General features: G+C 38.7%; 1 protein-coding gene across 2 annotated transcripts in view; it reads left to right on the top strand.

The window, feature by feature from the left end:
* Nucleotides 1-19,801, top strand: part of TMEM245 (transmembrane protein 245) — a 153,042-nt gene that overhangs the window by 73,959 nt on the left and 59,282 nt on the right. The window lies entirely within an intron of this gene.

The raw sequence follows: 19,801 nt of genomic DNA on the forward strand, positions 1-19,801 counted from the left end.
ATATATTATACTGCTGAGGTAACATGAAAGCTGTGCTGTGATTGGTTGTTATATATTATACTGAGATAACATGAAAGCTGTGCTGTGATTGGTTGTTATATTATTATACTGAGGTAACATGAAAGCTGCACTGTGATTGGTTGTTATCTATTATACCGCTGAGATATCATGAAAGCTGCGCTATGATTGGTTGTTTATATATTATACTGCTGAGGTAACATGAAAGCTGTGCTGTGATTGGTTGTTATATATTATACTGAGGTAACATGAAAGCTGCGCTGTGATTGGTTGTTATATATTATACCACTGAGGTAACATGAAAGCTGTGCTGTGATTGGTTGTTATATATTATACTGAGGTAACATGAAAGCTGCGCTGTGATTGGTTGCTAAATATTATACTGAGGTAACATGAAAGCTGCGCTGTGATTGGTTGTTATATATTATACCACTGAGGTAACATGAATGCTGTGCTGTGATTGGTTGTTATATATTATACTGAGGTAACATGAAAGCTGCGCTGTGATTGGTTGTTATATATTATACTGAGGTAGCATGAAAGTTGCGCTATGATTGGTTGTTATATATTATACTGCTGAAGTAACATGAAAGCTGTGCTGGAATTGGTTGTTATATATTATACCACTGAGGTAACATGAAAGCTGCGCTGTGATTGGTTGTTACATATTATACTGAGGTGACATGAAAGCTGTGCTGTGATTGGTTGTTATATATTATACTGGTGAGGTAACATGAAAGCTGTGCTGTGATTGGTTGTTATATATTTTACAGAGGTAACATGAAAGCTGCGCTGTGATTGGTTGTTATTATATTATACTGACAATATGAAAGCTGCGCTGTGATTGGTTGTTATATATTATACTGCTGAGGTAACAAGAAAGCTGTGCTGCGATTGGTTGTTATATATTATACTGAGGTAACATGAAAGCTGTGCTGTGATTGGGTGTTATATATTATACTGAGGTAACATGAAAGCTGTGCTGTGACTGGTTGTTATATATTATACTTACGTAACATGAAAGCTGCACTGTGAGTGGCTGTTATATATTATACTGAGGTAACATGAAAGCTGCGCTGTGATTGGGTGTTATATATTATACTGCTGAGGTAACATGAAAGCTGCGCTGTGATTGGTTGTTATATATTATACTGAGGTAACATGAAAGCTGCGCTGTGATTGGTTGTTATATATTATACTGCTGAGGTAACATGAAAGCTGCGCTGTGATTGGTTGTTATTAGAGATGAGCGAACGTACTCGGATAGGCACTACTCGTCCGAGTAATGTGCCTTATCCGAGTACCGCTGTACTCATGCAGAAAGATTCGGGGCGCTCCGCTGCTGACAGGTGAGTCGCAGCGGGGAGCGGGGCAGAGCGGCCGGGAGAGAAGGAGAGAAAGATCTCCCCTCCGTTCCTCCCGGCTCTCCCCTGCAGCTCCCCGCTCCGCAGCGCGTCCCGAATCTTTCTGCACGAATACAGCGGTACTCGGATAAGGCACATTACTCGGACGAGTAGTGCCTATCCGAGTACGTTCGCTCATCTCTAGTTGTTATATATTATACTGAGGTAACATGAAAGCTGCACTGTGATTGGTTGTTATATATTATACTGAGGTGACATGAAAGCTGCGCTGTGATTGATTGGTTATATATTATACAGAGGTAACATGAAAGCTGCGCTGTGATTGGTTGTTATATATTATACTGAGGTAACATGAAAGCTGCGCTGTGATTGGTTGTTATATATTATACTGAGGTAACATGAAAGCTGCGCTGTGATTGGTTGTTATATATTATACTGAGGTTACATGAAAGCTGCGCTGTGATTGGTTGTTATATATTATACTGAGGTAACATGAAAGCTGCACTGTGATTGGTTGTTATATATTATACCACTGAGGTAACATGAAAGCTGTGCCGTGATTGGTTGTTATATATTATACTGCTGAGGTAACATGAAAGCTGCGCTGTGATTGGTTGTTATATATTATACTGCTGAGGTAACATGAAAGCTGCGCTGTGATTGATTGTTATATATTATACTGCTGAGGTAACATGAAAGCTGTGCTGTGATTGGTTGTTATATATTATACTACTGACGTAACATGAAAGCTGCGCTGTGATTGGTTGTTATATATTATACTGCTGAGGTAACATGAAAGCTGTGCTGTGATTGGTTGTTATATATTATACTGAGGTAACATAAAAGCTGCGCTGTGATTGGTTGTTATATATTATACTGAGGTAACATGAAAGCTGTGCTGTAATTGGTTGTTATATATTATACTGCTGAGGTAACATGAAAGCTGTGCTGTGATTGGTTGTTATATATTATACTGAGGTAACATGAAAGCTGCGCTGTGATTGGGTGTTATATATTATACTGAGGTAACATGAAAGCTGCGCTGTGATTGATTGTTATATATTATACTGCTGAGGTAACATGAAAGCTGTGCTGTGATTGGTTGTTATATATTATACTGCTGAGGTAACATGAAAGCTGCGCTGTGATTGGTTGTTATATATTATACTGAGGTAACATGAAAGCTGCGCTATGATTGGTTGTTATATATTATACTGCTGAGGTAACATGAAAGCTGTGCTGTGATTGGTTGTTATATATTATACTGAGGTAACATGAAAGCTGCGCTGCGATTGGTTGTTATATGTTATACTGCTGAGGTAACATGAAAGCTGCGCTGTGATTGGGTGTTACATATTATTCTGAGGTAACATGAAAGCTGTGCTGTGATTGGTTGTTATATATTATACTGCTGAGGTAACATGAAAGCTGTGCTTTGATTGGGTGTTATAGATTCTACTGAGGTAACATGAAAGCTGTGCTGTGATTGGTTGTTATATATTATACTGCTGACGTAACATGAAAGCTGCGCTGTGATTGGTTGTTATTTATTATACCGCTGAGGTAACATATAAGCTGCGCTATGATTGGTTGTTATATATTATACTGCTGAGGTAACATTAAAGCTGCGCTGTGATTGGGTGTTATATATTATACTGAGGTAACATGAAAGCTGTGCTGTGATTGGTTGTTATATATTATACTGCTGAGGTAACATGAAAGCTGTGCTTTGATTGGTTGTTATATATTATACTGAGGTAACATGAAAGCTGCGCTGTGATTGGTTGTTATATATTATACTGCTGAGGTAACATGAAAGCTGTGCTGTGATTGGTTGTTATATATTATACTGCTGAGGTAACATGAAAGCTGTGCTGTGATTGGTTGTTATATATTATACTGAGGTAACATGAAAGCTGTGCTATAATTGGTTGTTATATATTATACTGCTGAGGTAACATGAAAGCTGCGCTATGATTGGCTGTTATATATTATACCGCTGAGGTAACATAAAAGCTGCGCTGTGATTGGTTGTTATATATTATACCACTGAGGTAACATAAAAGCTGCGCTGTTATTGGTTGTTATATATTATACTGCTGAGGTAACATGAAAGCTGCACTGTGATTGGTTGTTATATATTATACTTAGGTAACATAAAAGCTGTGCTGTGATTGGTTGTTATATATTATACTGAGGTAACATGAAAGCTGCGCTGTGATTGGTTGTTATATATTATACTGCTGAGGTAACATGAAAGCTGCGCTGTGATTGGTTGTTATATATTATACTGAGGTAACATGAAAGCTGCACTGTGATTGGTTGTTATATATTATACTGCTTAGGTAACATGAAAGCTGCGCTGTGATTGGTTGTTAGATAGTATAGCGCTGAGGTAACATATAAGCTGCGCTATGATTGGTTGTTATATATTATACTGAGGTAACATGAAAGCTGTGCTGTGATTGGTTGTTATATATTATACTGAGGTAACATGAAAGCTGTGCTGTGATTGGTTGTTATATATTATACTGAGGTAACATGAAAGCTGCGCTATGATTGGCTGTTATATATTATACCGCTGAGGTAACATAAAAGCTGCGCTGTGATTGGTTGTTATATATTATACTGAGGTAACATGAAAGCTGTGCTGTGATTGGTTGTTATATATTATACTGCTGAGGTAACATGAAAGTTGTGCTGTGATTGGTTGTTATATATTATACTGAGGTAACATGAAAGCTGTGCTGTGATTGGTTGTTATATATTATACTGCTGAGGTAACATGAAAGCTGCGCTATGATTGGCTGTTATATATTATACCGCTGAGGTAACATAAAAGCTGCGCTGTGATTGGTTGTTATATATTATACTGAGGTAACATGAAAGCTGCGCTGTGATTGGTTGTTATATATTATACTGAGTTAACATGAAAGCTGCACTGTGATTGGTTGTTATATATTATACTGAGGTAACATGAAAGCTGTGCTGTGATTGGTTGTTATATATTATACTGCTGAGGTAACATGAAAGCTGTGCTGTGATTGGTTGTTATATATTATACTGAGGTAACATGAAAGCTGTGCTGTGATTGGTTGTTATATATTATACTGCTGAGGTAACATGAAAGCTGTGCTGTGATTGGTTGTTATATATTATACTGAGGTAACATGAAAGCTGTGCTGTGATTGGTTGTTATATATTATACTGCTGAGGTAACATGAAAGCTGCACTGTGATTGGTTGTTATATATTATACTGAGGTAACATAAAAGCTGTGCTGTGATTGGTTGTTATATATTATACCACTGAGGTAACATAAAAGCTGCGCTATGATTGGTTGTTATATATTATACTGAGGTAACATGAAAGCTGTGCTGTGATTGGTTGCTATATATTATACTGAGGTAACATGAAAGCTGTGCTGTGATTGGTTGTTATATATTATACTGAGTTAACATAAAAGCTGCTCTGTGATTGGTTGTTATATATTATTCTGCTGAGGTAACATGAAAGCTGCGCTGTGATTGGTTGTTATATATTATACTGAGGTAACATGAAAACTGTGCTGTGAGTGGCTGTTATATATTATACTGAGGTAACATGAAAGCTGTGCTGTGATTGGTTGTTATATATTATACTGCTGAGGTAACATGAAAGCTGCGCTGTGATTGGTTGTTATATATTATACTGAGGTAACATGAAAGCTGTGCTGTGATTGGTTGTTATATATTATACTGCTGAGGTAACATGAAAGCTGCGCTATGATTGGCTGTTATATATTATACCGCTGAGGTAACATAAAAGCTGCGCTGTGATTGGTTGTTATATATTATACCACTGAGGTAACATAAAAGCTGCGCTGTGATTGGTTGTTATATATTATACTGCTGAGGTAACATGAAAGCTGTGCTGTGATTGGTTGTTATATATTATACTGCTGAGGTAACATGAAAGCTGCGCTATGATTGGTTGTTATATATTATACTGCTGAGGTAACATGAAAGCTGCGCTATGATTGGTTGTTATATATTATACTGAGGTAACATGAAAGCTGTGCTGTGATTGGTTGTTATATATTATACTGCTGAGGTAACATGAAAGCTGTGCTGTGATTGGTTGTTATATATTATACTGAGGTAACATAAAAGCTGTGCTGTGATTGGCTGTTATATATTATACCGCTGAGGTAACATAAAAGCTGCGCTGTGATTGGTTGTTATATATTATACTGCTGAGGTAACATGAAAGCTGCGCTATGATTGGTTGTTATATAATTTACTGAGGTAACATGAAAGCTGTGCTGTGATTGGGTGTTATATATTATACTTAGGTAACATGAAAGCTGCACTGTGAGTGGCTGTTATATATTATACTGAGGTAACATGAAAGCTGCGCTGTGATTGGTTGTTATATATTATACTGCTGAGGTAACATGAAAGCTGCGCTGTGATTGGGTGTTATATATTATACTGCTGAGGAAACATGAAAGCTGCGCTGTGATTGGGTGTTATATATTATACTGCTGAGGTAACATGAAAGCTGCGCTGTGATTGGTTGTTATATATTATACTGCGGTAACATGAAAGCTGCACTGTGATTGGTTGTTATATATTATACTGCTGAGGTAACATGAAAGCTGTGCTGTGATTGGTTGTTATATATTATACTGAAGTAACATGAACGCTGTGCTGTGATTGGTTGTTATATATTATACTGAGGTAACATGAAAGCTGGGCTGTGATTGGTTGTTAGATAGTATACCGCTGAGGTAACATATAAGCTGCGCTATGATTGGTTGTTATATATTATACTGCTGAGGTAACATTAAAGCTGCGCTGTGATTGGGTGTTATATATTATACTGAGGTAACATGAAAGCTGCGCTGTGATTGGTTGTTATATATTATACTGCTGACGTAACATGAAAGCTGTGCTTTGATTGGTTGCTAAATATTATACTGAGGTAACATGAAAGCTGTGCTGTGATTGGTTGTTATTAGAGATGAGCGAACACGTTCGGCCCCGCCCCTTTTTCGCCCGAACACCGAACTTTGCGAACACCTCGGTGTTCGGGCGAAAAAGTTCGGGGGCCGCCGTGGCAGCGCGGGGGGGTGCGGCGGGGAGTGGGGGGGAGAGGGAGAGAGAGAGGGCTCCCCCCTGTTCCCCGCTACTGCCGCCCGCGCCGCCGCGCATCTCCCCGCCCCCCGGCGGCACCCGGACACTTACGCGCGAACACTGCAGTGTTCGCTAAAGCCAGTGTCCGGGTGCGGATGTGTCCGTAACGGACACGTTCGCTCATCTCTAGTTGTTATATATTATACTGAGGTAACATGAAAGCTGCGCTGTGATTGGTTGTTATATATTATTCTGCTGAGGTAACATGAAAGCTGTGCTGTGATTGGTTGTTATATATTATACTGAGGTAACATGAAAGCTGTGCTGTGATTGGTTGTTATATATTATACTGCTGAGGTAACATGAAAGCTGCGCTGTGATTGGTTGTTATATATTATACTGAGGTAACATGAAAGCTGTGCTGTGATTGGTTGTTATATATTATACTGCTGAGGTAACATGAAAGCTGCGCTATGATTGGCTGTTATATATTATACCGCTGAGGTAACATAAAAGCTGCGCTGTGATTGGTTGTTATATATTATACCACTGAGGTAACATAAAAGCTGCGCTGTGATTGGTTGTTATATATTATACTGCTGAGGTAACATGAAAGCTGCACTGTGATTGGTTGTTATATATTATACTGAGGTAACATAAAAGCTGTGCTGTGATTGGTTGTTATATATTATACTGAGGGAGCATGAAAGCTGTGCTGTGATTGGTTGTTATATATTATACCGCTGAGGTAGCATGAAAGCTGTGGTGTGATTGGTTGTTATATATTATACTGCTGAGGTAACATGAAAGCTGCGCTGTGATTGGTTGTTATATATTATACTGCTGAGGTAACATGAAAGCTGTGCTGTGATTGTTTGTTATATTTTATACTGAGGTAACATGAAAGCTGCGCTGTGATTGGTTGTTATATATAATACCACTGAGGTAACATGAAAGCTGTGTTGTGATTGTTTGTTATATTTTATACTGAGGTAACATGAAAGCTGTGCTGTGATTGGTTGTTATATTTTATACTGAGGTAACATGAAAGCTGTGCTGTGATTGGTTGTTATATATTATACTGAGGTAACATGAAAGCTGCGCTGTGATTGGTTGTTATATATTATACTGAGGTAACATGAAAGCTGTGCTGTGATTGGTTGTTATATATTATACTGAGGTAACATGAAAGCTGCGCTGTGATTGGTTGTTATTTATAATACCACTGAGGTAACATGAAAGCTGTGCTGTGATTGGTTGTTATATATTATACTGAGATAACATGAAAGCTGTGCTGTGATTGGTTGTTATGTATTATACTGAGGTAACATGAAAGCTGTGCTGTGATTGTTTGTTATATTTTATACTGAGGTAACATGAAAGCTGCGCTGTGATTGGTTGTTATATTTTATACTGAGGTAACATGAAAGCTGCGCTGTGATTGGTTGTTATATATTATACTGCTGAGGTAACATGAAAGCTGTGCTGTGATTGGTTGTTATATATTATACTGCTGAGGTAACATGAAAGCTGCGCTGTGATTGGTTGTTATATATTATACTGAGGGAGCATGAAAGCTGTGCTGTGATTGGTTGTTATATATTATACCGCTGAGGTAGCATGAAAGCTGTGGTGTGATTGGTTGTTATATATTATACTGCTGAGGTAACATGAAAGCTGCGCTGTGATTGGTTGTTATATATTATACTGCTGAGGTAACATGAAAGCTGTGCTGTGATTGTTTGTTATATTTTATACTGAGGTAACATGAAAGCTGTGCTGTGATTGTTATATTTTATACTGAGGTAACATGAAAGCTGCGCTGTGATTGGTTGTTATATATTATACTGCTGAGGTAACATGAAAGCTGCGCTGTGATTGTTTGTTATATTTTATACTGAGGTAACATGAAAGCTGTGCTGTGATTGGTTGTTATATATTATACTGAGGTAACATGAAAGCTGCGCTGTGATTGGTTGTTATTTATAATACCACTGAGGTAACATGAAAGCTGTGCTGTGATTGTTTGTTATATTTTATACTGAGGTAACATGAAAGCTGCGCTGTGATTGGTTGTTATATTTTATACTGAGGTAACATGAAAGCTGCGCTGTGATTGGTTGTTATATATTATACTGCTGAGGTAACATGAAAGCTGCGCTGTGATTGTTTGTTATATTTTATACTGAGGTAACATGAAAGCTGCGCTGTGATTGGTTGTTATATATTATACTGCTGAGGTAACATGAAAGCTGCGCTATGATTGGCTGTTATATATTATACCGCTGAGGTAACATAAAAGCTGCGCTGTGATTGGTTGTTATATATTATACCACTGAGGTAACATAAAAGCTGCGCTGTGATTGGTTGTTATATATTATACTGCTGAGGTAACATGAAAGCTGTGCTGTGATTGGTTGTTATATATTATACTGCTGAGGTAACATGAAAGCTGCGCTATGATTGGTTGTTATATATTATACTGCTGAGGTAACATGAAAGCTGCGCTATGATTGGTTGTTATATATTATACTGAGGTAACATGAAAGCTGTGCTGTGATTGGTTGTTATATATTATACTGCTGAGGTAACATGAAAGCTGTGCTGTGATTGGTTGTTATATATTATACTGAGGTAACATAAAAGCTGTGCTGTGATTGGCTGTTATATATTATACCGCTGAGGTAACATAAAAGCTGCGCTGTGATTGGTTGTTATATATTATACCACTGAGGTAACATAAAAGCTGCGCTGTGATTGGTTGTTATATATTATACTGCTGAGGTAACATGAAAGCTGCGCTATGATTGGTTGTTATATATTATACTGAGGTAACATGAAAGCTGTGCTGTGATTGGTTGTTATATATTATACTGCTGAGGTAACATGAAAGCTGCGCTATGATTGGTTGTTATATAATTTACTGAGGTAACATGAAAGCTGTGCTGTGATTGGGTGTTATATATTATACTTAGGTAACATGAAAGCTGCACTGTGAGTGGCTGTTATATATTATACTGAGGTAACATGAAAGCTGCGCTGTGATTGGTTGTTATATATTATACTGCTGAGGTAACATGAAAGCTGCGCTGTGATTGGGTGTTATATATTATACTGCTGAGGAAACATGAAAGCTGCGCTGTGATTGGGTGTTATATATTATACTGCTGAGGTAACATGAAAGCTGCGCTGTGATTGGTTGTTATATATTATACTGCGGTAACATGAAAGCTGCACTGTGATTGGTTGTTATATATTATACTGCTGAGGTAACATGAAAGCTGTGCTGTGATTGGTTGTTATATATTATACTGAAGTAACATGAACGCTGTGCTGTGATTGGTTGTTATATATTATACTGAGGTAACATGAAAGCTGGGCTGTGATTGGTTGTTAGATAGTATACCGCTGAGGTAACATATAAGCTGCGCTATGATTGGTTGTTATATATTATACTGCTGAGGTAACATTAAAGCTGCGCTGTGATTGGGTGTTATATATTATACTGAGGTAACATGAAAGCTGCGCTGTGATTGGTTGTTATATATTATACTGCTGACGTAACATGAAAGCTGTGCTTTGATTGGTTGCTAAATATTATACTGAGGTAACATGAAAGCTGTGCTGTGATTGGTTGTTATTAGAGATGAGCGAACACGTTCGGCCCCGCCCCTTTTTCGCCCGAACACCGAACTTTGCGAACACCTCGGTGTTCGGGCGAAAAAGTTCGGGGGCCGCCGTGGCAGCGCGGGGGGGTGCGGCGGGGAGTGGGGGGGAGAGGGAGAGAGAGAGGGCTCCCCCCTGTTCCCCGCTACTGCCGCCCGCGCCGCCGCGCATCTCCCCGCCCCCCGGCGGCACCCGGACACTTACGCGCGAACACTGCAGTGTTCGCTAAAGCCGGTGTCCGGGTGCGGATGTGTCCGTAACGGACACGTTCGCTCATCTCTAGTTGTTATATATTATACTGAGGTAACATGAAAGCTGCGCTGTGATTGGTTGTTATATATTATTCTGCTGAGGTAACATGAAAGCTGTGCTGTGATTGGTTGTTATATATTATACTGAGGTAACATGAAAGCTGTGCTGTGATTGGTTGTTATATATTATACTGCTGAGGTAACATGAAAGCTGCGCTGTGATTGGTTGTTATATATTATACTGAGGTAACATGAAAGCTGTGCTGTGATTGGTTGTTATATATTATACTGCTGAGGTAACATGAAAGCTGCGCTATGATTGGCTGTTATATATTATACCGCTGAGGTAACATAAAAGCTGCGCTGTGATTGGTTGTTATATATTATACCACTGAGGTAACATAAAAGCTGCGCTGTGATTGGTTGTTATATATTATACTGCTGAGGTAACATGAAAGCTGCACTGTGATTGGTTGTTATATATTATACTGAGGTAACATAAAAGCTGTGCTGTGATTGGTTGTTATATATTATACTGAGGGAGCATGAAAGCTGTGCTGTGATTGGTTGTTATATATTATACCGCTGAGGTAGCATGAAAGCTGTGGTGTGATTGGTTGTTATATATTATACTGCTGAGGTAACATGAAAGCTGCGCTGTGATTGGTTGTTATATATTATACTGCTGAGGTAACATGAAAGCTGTGCTGTGATTGTTTGTTATATTTTATACTGAGGTAACATGAAAGCTGCGCTGTGATTGGTTGTTATATATAATACCACTGAGGTAACATGAAAGCTGTGTTGTGATTGTTTGTTATATTTTATACTGAGGTAACATGAAAGCTGTGCTGTGATTGGTTGTTATATTTTATACTGAGGTAACATGAAAGCTGTGCTGTGATTGGTTGTTATATATTATACTGAGGTAACATGAAAGCTGCGCTGTGATTGGTTGTTATATATTATACTGAGGTAACATGAAAGCTGTGCTGTGATTGGTTGTTATATATTATACTGAGGTAACATGAAAGCTGCGCTGTGATTGGTTGTTATTTATAATACCACTGAGGTAACATGAAAGCTGTGCTGTGATTGGATGTTATATATTATACTGAGATAACATGAAAGCTGTGCTGTGATTGGTTGTTATGTATTATACTGAGGTAACATGAAAGCTGTGCTGTGATTGTTTGTTATATTTTATACTGAGGTAACATGAAAGCTGCGCTGTGATTGGTTGTTATATTTTATACTGAGGTAACATGAAAGCTGCGCTGTGATTGGTTGTTATATATTATACTGCTGAGGTAACATGAAAGCTGTGCTGTGATTGGTTGTTATATATTATACTGCTGAGGTAACATGAAAGCTGCGCTGTGATTGGTTGTTATATATTATACTGAGGGAGCATGAAAGCTGTGCTGTGATTGGTTGTTATATATTATACCGCTGAGGTAGCATGAAAGCTGTGGTGTGATTGGTTGTTATATATTATACTGCTGAGGTAACATGAAAGCTGCGCTGTGATTGGTTGTTATATATTATACTGCTGAGGTAACATGAAAGCTGTGCTGTGATTGTTTGTTATATTTTATACTGAGGTAACATGAAAGCTGTGCTGTGATTGTTATATTTTATACTGAGGTAACATGAAAGCTGCGCTGTGATTGGTTGTTATATATTATACTGCTGAGGTAACATGAAAGCTGCGCTGTGATTGTTTGTTATATTTTATACTGAGGTAACATGAAAGCTGTGCTGTGATTGGTTGTTATATATTATACTGAGGTAACATGAAAGCTGCGCTGTGATTGGTTGTTATTTATAATACCACTGAGGTAACATGAAAGCTGTGCTGTGATTGTTTGTTATATTTTATACTGAGGTAACATGAAAGCTGCGCTGTGATTGGTTGTTATATTTTATACTGAGGTAACATGAAAGCTGCGCTGTGATTGGTTGTTATATATTATACTGCTGAGGTAACATGAAAGCTGCGCTGTGATTGTTTGTTATATTTTATACTGAGGTAACATGAAAGCTGCGCTGTGATTGGTTGTTATATATTATACTGCTGAGGTAACATGAAAGCTGCGCTGTGATTGTTTGTTATATTTTATACTGAGGTAACATGAATGCTGCGCTGTGATTGGTTGTTATATATAATACCACTGAGGTAACATGAAAGCTGCGCTGTGATTGGTTGCTAAATATTATACTGAGGTAACATGAAAGCTGCGCTCTGATTGGTTGTTATATATTATACCACTGAGGTAACATGAAAGCTGTGCTGTGATTGGTTGTTATATATTATACTGCTGCGGTAACATGAAAGCTGCGCTGTGATTGGTTGTTATATATTATACTGAGGTAACATGAAAGCTGCACTGTGATTGGGTGTTATATATTATACTGCTGAGGTAACATGAAAGCTGTGCTGTGATTGGTTGTTATATATTATACTGAGGTAACATGAAAGCTGCACTGTGATTGGGTGTTATATATTATACTGCTGAGGTAACATGAAAGCTGCGCTATGATTGGTTGTTATATATTATACTGAGGTAACATGAAAGCTGCACTGTGATTGGGTGTTATATATTATACTGCTGAGGTAACATGAAAGCTGTGCTGTGATTGGTTGTTATATATTATACTGAAGTAACATGAACGCTGTGCTGTGATTGGTTGTTATATATTATACTGAGGTAACATGAAAGCTGCGCTGTGATTGGTTGTTAGATAGTATACCGCTGAGGTAACATATAAGCTGCGCTATGATTGGTTGTTGTATATTATACTGCTGAGGTAACATTAAAGCTGCGCTGTGATTGGGTGTTATATATTATACTGAGGTAACATAAAAGCTGCGCTGTGATTGGTTGTTATATATTATACTGCTGACGTAACATGAAAGCGGTGCTTTGATTGGTTGCTAAATATTATACTGAGGTAACATGAAAGCTGTGCTGTGATTGGTTGTTATATATTATACTGAGGTAACATGAAAGCTGCGCTGTGATTGGTTGTTATATATTATTCTGCTGAGGTAACATGAAAGCTGTGCTGTGATTGGTTGTTATATATTATACTGAGGTAACATGAAAGCTGTGCTGTGATTGGTTGTTATATATTATACTGCTGAGGTAACATGAAAGCTGCGCTGTGATTGGTTGTTATATTATACTGAGGTAACATGAAAGCTGTGCTGTGATTGGTTGTTATATATTATACTGCTGAGGTAACATGAAAGCTGCGCTATGATTGGCTGTTATATATTATACCGCTGAGGTAACATGAAAGCTGTGCTGTGATTGGTTGTTATATATTATACTGAGGTAACATAAAAGCTGCGCTGTGATTGGTTGGTATATATTATACCACTGAGGTAACATAAAAGCTGCGCTGTGATTGGTTGTTATATATTATACTGCTGAGGTAACATGAAAGCTGCACTGTGATTGGTTGTTATATATTATACTGAGGTAACATAAAAGCTGTGCTGTGATTGGTTGTTATATATTATACCACTGAGGTAACATAAAAGCTGCGCTATGATTGGTTGTTATATATTATACTGAGGTAACATGAAAGCTGCGCTGTGATTGGTTGTTATATATTATACTGCTGAGGTAACATGAAAGCTGCACTGTGATTGGTTGTTATATATTATACTGAGGTAACATAAAAGCTGTGCTGTGATTGGTTGTTATATATTATACCACTGAGGTAACATAAAAGCTGCGCTGTGATTGGTTATTATATATTATACTGAGGTAACATAAAAGCTGTGCTGTGATTGGTTGCTATATATTATACTGAGGTAACATGAAAGCTGTGCTGTGATTGGTTGTTATATATTATACTGAGTTAACATAAAAGCTGCTCTGTGATTGGTTGTTATATATTATACTGAGGTAACATGAAAGCTGCGCTGTGATTGGTTGTTATATATTATACTGCTGAGGTAACATGAAAGCTGTGCTGTGATTGGTTGTTATATATTATTCTGAGGTAACATGAAAGCTGTGCTGTGATTGGTTGTTATATATTATACTGAGGTAACATGAAAGCTGCGCTGTGATTGGTTGTTATATATTATACTGAGGTAACATGAAAGCTTTGCTGTGATTGGTTGTTATATATTATACTGAGGTAACATGAAAGCTGCGCTGTGATTGGTTGTTATATATTATACCACTGAGGTAACATGAAAGCTGCGCTGTGATTGGGTGTTATATATTATACTGAGGTAACATGAAAGCTGCGATGTGATTGGGTGTTATATATTATACTGAGGTAACATAAAAGCTGCGCTATGATTGGTTGTTATATATTATACCGCTGAGGTAACATGAAAGCTGCGCTGTGATTGGTTGTTATTTATTATACTGAGGTAACACGAAAGCTGCGCTGTGATTGGTTGTTATATATTATACTGAGGTAACATGAAAGCTGTGCTGTGATTGGTTGTAATATATTATACTGAGGTAACATGAAAGCTGCGCTGTGATTGGTTGTTATATATTATACCACTGAGGTAACATGAAAGCTGTGCTTTGATTGGTTGTTATATACTATACCACTGAGGTAACACGAAAGCTGCGCTGTGATTGGTTGTTATATATTATACCACTGACGTAACATGAAAGCTGCACTATGATTGGTTGTTATATATTATACTGCTGCGGTAACATGAAAGCTGCGCTGTGATTGGTTGTTATATATTATACTGCTGAGGTAACATGAAAGCTGTGCTGTGATTGGTTGTTATTAGAGATGAGCGAACGTGTCCGTAACGGACACATCCGCACCCGTACACCGGCTTTAGCGAACACTGGAGTGTTCGCGCGTAAGTGTCCGGGTGCCGCCGGGGGGCGGGGAGATGCGCGGCGGCGCGGGCGGCAGTAGCGGGGAACAGGGGGGAGCCCTCTCTCTCTCCCTCTCCCCCCCGCTCCCCGCCGCACCCCCCCGCGCTGCCACGGCGGCCCCCGAACTTTTTCGCCCGAACACCGAGGTGTTCGCAAAGTTCGGTGTTCGGGCGAAAAAGGGGCGGGGCCGAACGTGTTCGCTCATCTCTAGTTGTTATATATTATACTGCTGAGGTAACATGAAAGCTGCGCTGTGATTGGTTGTTATATATTATACTGCTGAGGTAACATGAAAGCTGCGCTGTTACTGTCTGTTATATATTATACTGAGGTTACATGAAAGCTGCGCCATGATTGGTTGTTATTTATTATACTGCTGAGGTAACATGAAAGCTGCGCTGTGATTGGTTGTTATATATTATACTGAGGTAACATGAAAGCTGCGCTGTGATTGGTTGTTATATATTATACTGAGGTAACATGAAAGCTGTGCTGTGATTGGTTGTTATATATTATACTGCTGAGGTAACATGAAAGCTGCGCTGTGATTGGTTGTTTTATATTATACTGAGGTAACATGAAAGCTGCGCTGTGATTGGTTGTTATATATTATACTGAGGTAACATGAAAGCTATGCTGTGATTGGTTGTTATATATTATACTGAGGTAACATGAAAGCTGCGCTGTGATTGGTTGTTATATATTATACTGAGGTAACATGAAAGCTGCGCTGTGATTGGTTGTTATATATTATACTGAGGTAACATGAAAGCTGCGCTGTGATTGGTTGTTATATATAATACCACTGAGGTAACATGAAAGCTGTGCTGTGATTGGTTGTTATATATTATACTGCTGAGGGAACATAAAAGCTGCGCTGTGATTGGTTGTTATATATTATACTGCTGAGGGAACATAAAAGCTGTGCTGTGATTGGTTGTTATATATTATACTGAGATAACATGAAAGCTGTGCTGTGATTGGTTGTTATATATTATACTGAGGTAACATGAAAGCTGTGCTGTGATTGGTTGTTATATATTATACTGAGGTAACATGAAAGCTGCGCTGTGATTGGTTGTTATATATTATACCGCTGAGGTAACATGAAAGCTGTGCTTTGATTGGTTGTTTATATATAATATACCGCTGAGGTAACATGAAAGCTGCACTGTGATTGGTTGTTATATATTATACTGCTGAGGTAACATGAAAGCTGTGCTGTGATTGGTTGTTATATATTATACTGCTGAGGTAACATGAAAGCTGTGCTGTGATTGGTTGTTATATATTATACCGCTGAGGTAACATGAAAGCTGTGCTGTGATTGGTTGTTATATATTAAACTGAGGTAACATGAAAGCTGCGCTGTGATTGGTTGTTATATATTATACTGAGGTAACATGAAAGCTGTGCTGTGATTGGTTGTTATATATTATACTGCTGAGGTAACATGAAAGCTGCGCTGTGATTGGTTGTTATATATTATACTGCTGAGGTAACATGAAAGCTGCGCTGTGATTGGTTGTTATATATTATACTGCTGAGGTAACATGAAAGCTGTGCTGTGATTGGTTGTTATATATTATACTGAGGTAACATGAAAGCTGTGCTGTGATTGGTTGTTATATATTATACTGAGGTAACATGAAAGCTGCGCTGTGATTGGTTGTTATATATTATACTGCTGAGGTAAGATGAAAGCTGCGCTGTGATTGGTTGTTATATATTATACTGCTGAGGTAACATGAAAGCTGTGCTGTGATTGGTTGTTATATATTATACCGCTGAGGTAACATGAAAGCTGTGCTGTGATTGGTTGTTATATATTAAACTGAGGTAACATGAAAACTGCGCTGTGATTGGTTGTTATATATTATACTGAGGTAACATGAAAGCTGTGCTGTGATTGGTTGTTATATATTATACTGCTGAGGTAACATGAAAGCTGCGCTGTGATTGGTTGTTATATATTATACTGCTGAGGTAACATGAAAGCTGTGCTGTGATTGGTTGTTATATATTATACTGAGGTAACATGAAAGCTGCGCTGTGATTGGTTGTTATATATTATACTGCTGAGGTAACATGAAAGCTGTGCTGTGATTGGTTGTTATATATTATACTGAGGTAACATGAAAGCTGCGCTGTGATTGGGTGTTATATATTATACTGCTGAGGTAAGATGAAAGCTGCGCTGTGATTGGTTATTATATATTATACTGAGGTAACATGAAAGCTGCGCTGTGATTGGTTGTTATATATTATACTGAGGTAACATGAAAGCTGTGCTGTGATTGGTTGTTATATATTATACTGCTGAGGTAACATGAAAGCTGCGCTGTGATTGGTTGTTATATATTATACTGCTGAGGTAACATGAAAGCTGTGCTGTGATTGGTTGTTATATATTATACTGAGGTAACATGAAAGCTGCGCTGTGATTGGTTGTTATATATTATACTGCTGAGGTAAGATGAAAGCTGCGCTGTGATTGGTTATTATATATTATACTGAGGTAACATGAAAGCTGCGCTGTGATTGGTTGTTATATATTATACTGAGGTAACATGAAAGCTGTGCTGTGATTGGTTGTTATATATTATACTGCTGAGGTAACATGAAAGCTGTGCTGTGATTGGTTGTTATATATTATACTGAGGTAACATGAAAGCTGTGCTGTGATTGGTTGTTATATATTATACTGAGGTAACATGAAAGCTGCGCTGTGATTGGTTGTTATATATTATACTGCTGAGGTAACATGAAAGCTGCGCTGTGATTGGTTATTATATATTATACTGAGGTAACATGAAAGCTGCGCTGTGATTGGTTGTTATATATTATACTGAGGTAACATGAAAGCTGTGCTGTGATTGGTTGTTATATATTATACTGAGGTAACATGAAAGCTGTGCTGTGATTGGTTGTTATATATTATACTGAGGTAACATGAAAGCTGCGCTGTGATTGGTTGTTATATATTATACTGCTGAGGTAACATGAAAGCTGCGCTGTGATTGGTTGTTATATATTATACTGAGGTAACATGAAAGCTGTGCTGTGATTGGTTGTTATATATTATACTGAGGTAACATGAAAGCTGCGCTGTGATTGGTTGTTATATATTATACTGCTGAGGTAACATGAAAGCTGTGCTGTGATTGGTTGTTATATATTATACTGCTGAGGTAACATGAAAGCTGCGCTGTGATTGATTATTATATTTTATACTGAGGTAACATGAAAGCTGTGCTGTGATTGGTTGTTATATATTATACTGAGGTAACATGAAAGCTGCGCTGTGATTGGTTGTTATATATTATACTGAGGTAACATGAAAGCTGCGCTGTGATTGGTTGTTATATATTATACTGCTGAGGTAACATGAAAGCTGTGCTGTGATTGGTTGTTATATATTATACTGCTGAGGTAACATGAAAGCTGCGCTGTGATTGATTATTATATTTTATACTGAGGTAACATGAAAGCTGTGCTGTGATTGGTTGTTATATATTATACTGAGGTAACATGAAAGCTGCGCTGTGATTGGGTGTTATATAATATACTGGCTTTCCTCAGTGTGGTGCCAGCTGCTCGTAGATGCTATGGTGATGAGGAGTTTGATGCACAGGGTGCAGTTCCATAATGCATCAGGCTGAGCGGTGTATAAGATCATTTCCTCTACATGAAGGGAAGTGGTGACCCCGGCTCACAACCATAGACCCAGTTTGGGGAGCGGGGAGAGGTATGTGGTGTCCACCGTTGAAGATCTGTCTGTCTTGGCCGGATGGATGGGTCTGCGGTCCCGGCTCGCTCCATCCAGCCTTGTAGTCCCATGTGATTAGTTAGCGGTCTGTAACGTGATGTGACGGCAGTCCCCATGAGCCCTTGGGAAGGCCTTCAGGGCACAGAAGTGTTACTTGGTGCTTAAGGGTTAATACTTCTGCACTATAAGAGGCTGAACACAACCTGAAGCTTCTTCCTCCATGAGCCGCTCCTCTCCTCCAGGCTGCCGAGTCCCATCATATCCTGGGGACCAAGCTCCGCTGACCCGCAGCTGCAGGGGGCGGCGATCCTGATACAGAGCTGAGCCCCCCCTGCGCACATCACGTGATGTACATGTAACACGCCTTCATAACATATCATTAGCCTGTTAACATGAGTGTCAGTTTTTACTACAATAACCTACTTCCATCCATCTCTGGCCCCAGCCGTGTAAATGTACAAGTGGGCGGTCCCACCACTCCTTGTCAGGGTGACGCCCACCATGGACGGCAGCAGCGACCGCCTGCCGGAGGCATTGCCCCCGATTCCCTGCTCTGTGTGTGTTTTGCCGTGTACTTACTGTTGATGCTGAGGGGCTCCTTCACGTGAATGGATTGTTGCAGCGTGTTAGGTGGGCTTTGTGAGGCGCACGCTGCACCCGTCTGCCGCGGACTCCATGTTGTGCCTGTATTTTGGTGGTCTGTCGCAGCGTGTTCTGTCTTGGCACACATTATGCATGCACGC

This window comes from Eleutherodactylus coqui, chromosome 9, assembly GCF_035609145.1.
Source record: "Eleutherodactylus coqui strain aEleCoq1 chromosome 9, aEleCoq1.hap1, whole genome shotgun sequence".
Lineage (NCBI taxonomy): Eukaryota > Metazoa > Chordata > Amphibia > Anura > Eleutherodactylidae > Eleutherodactylus > Eleutherodactylus coqui.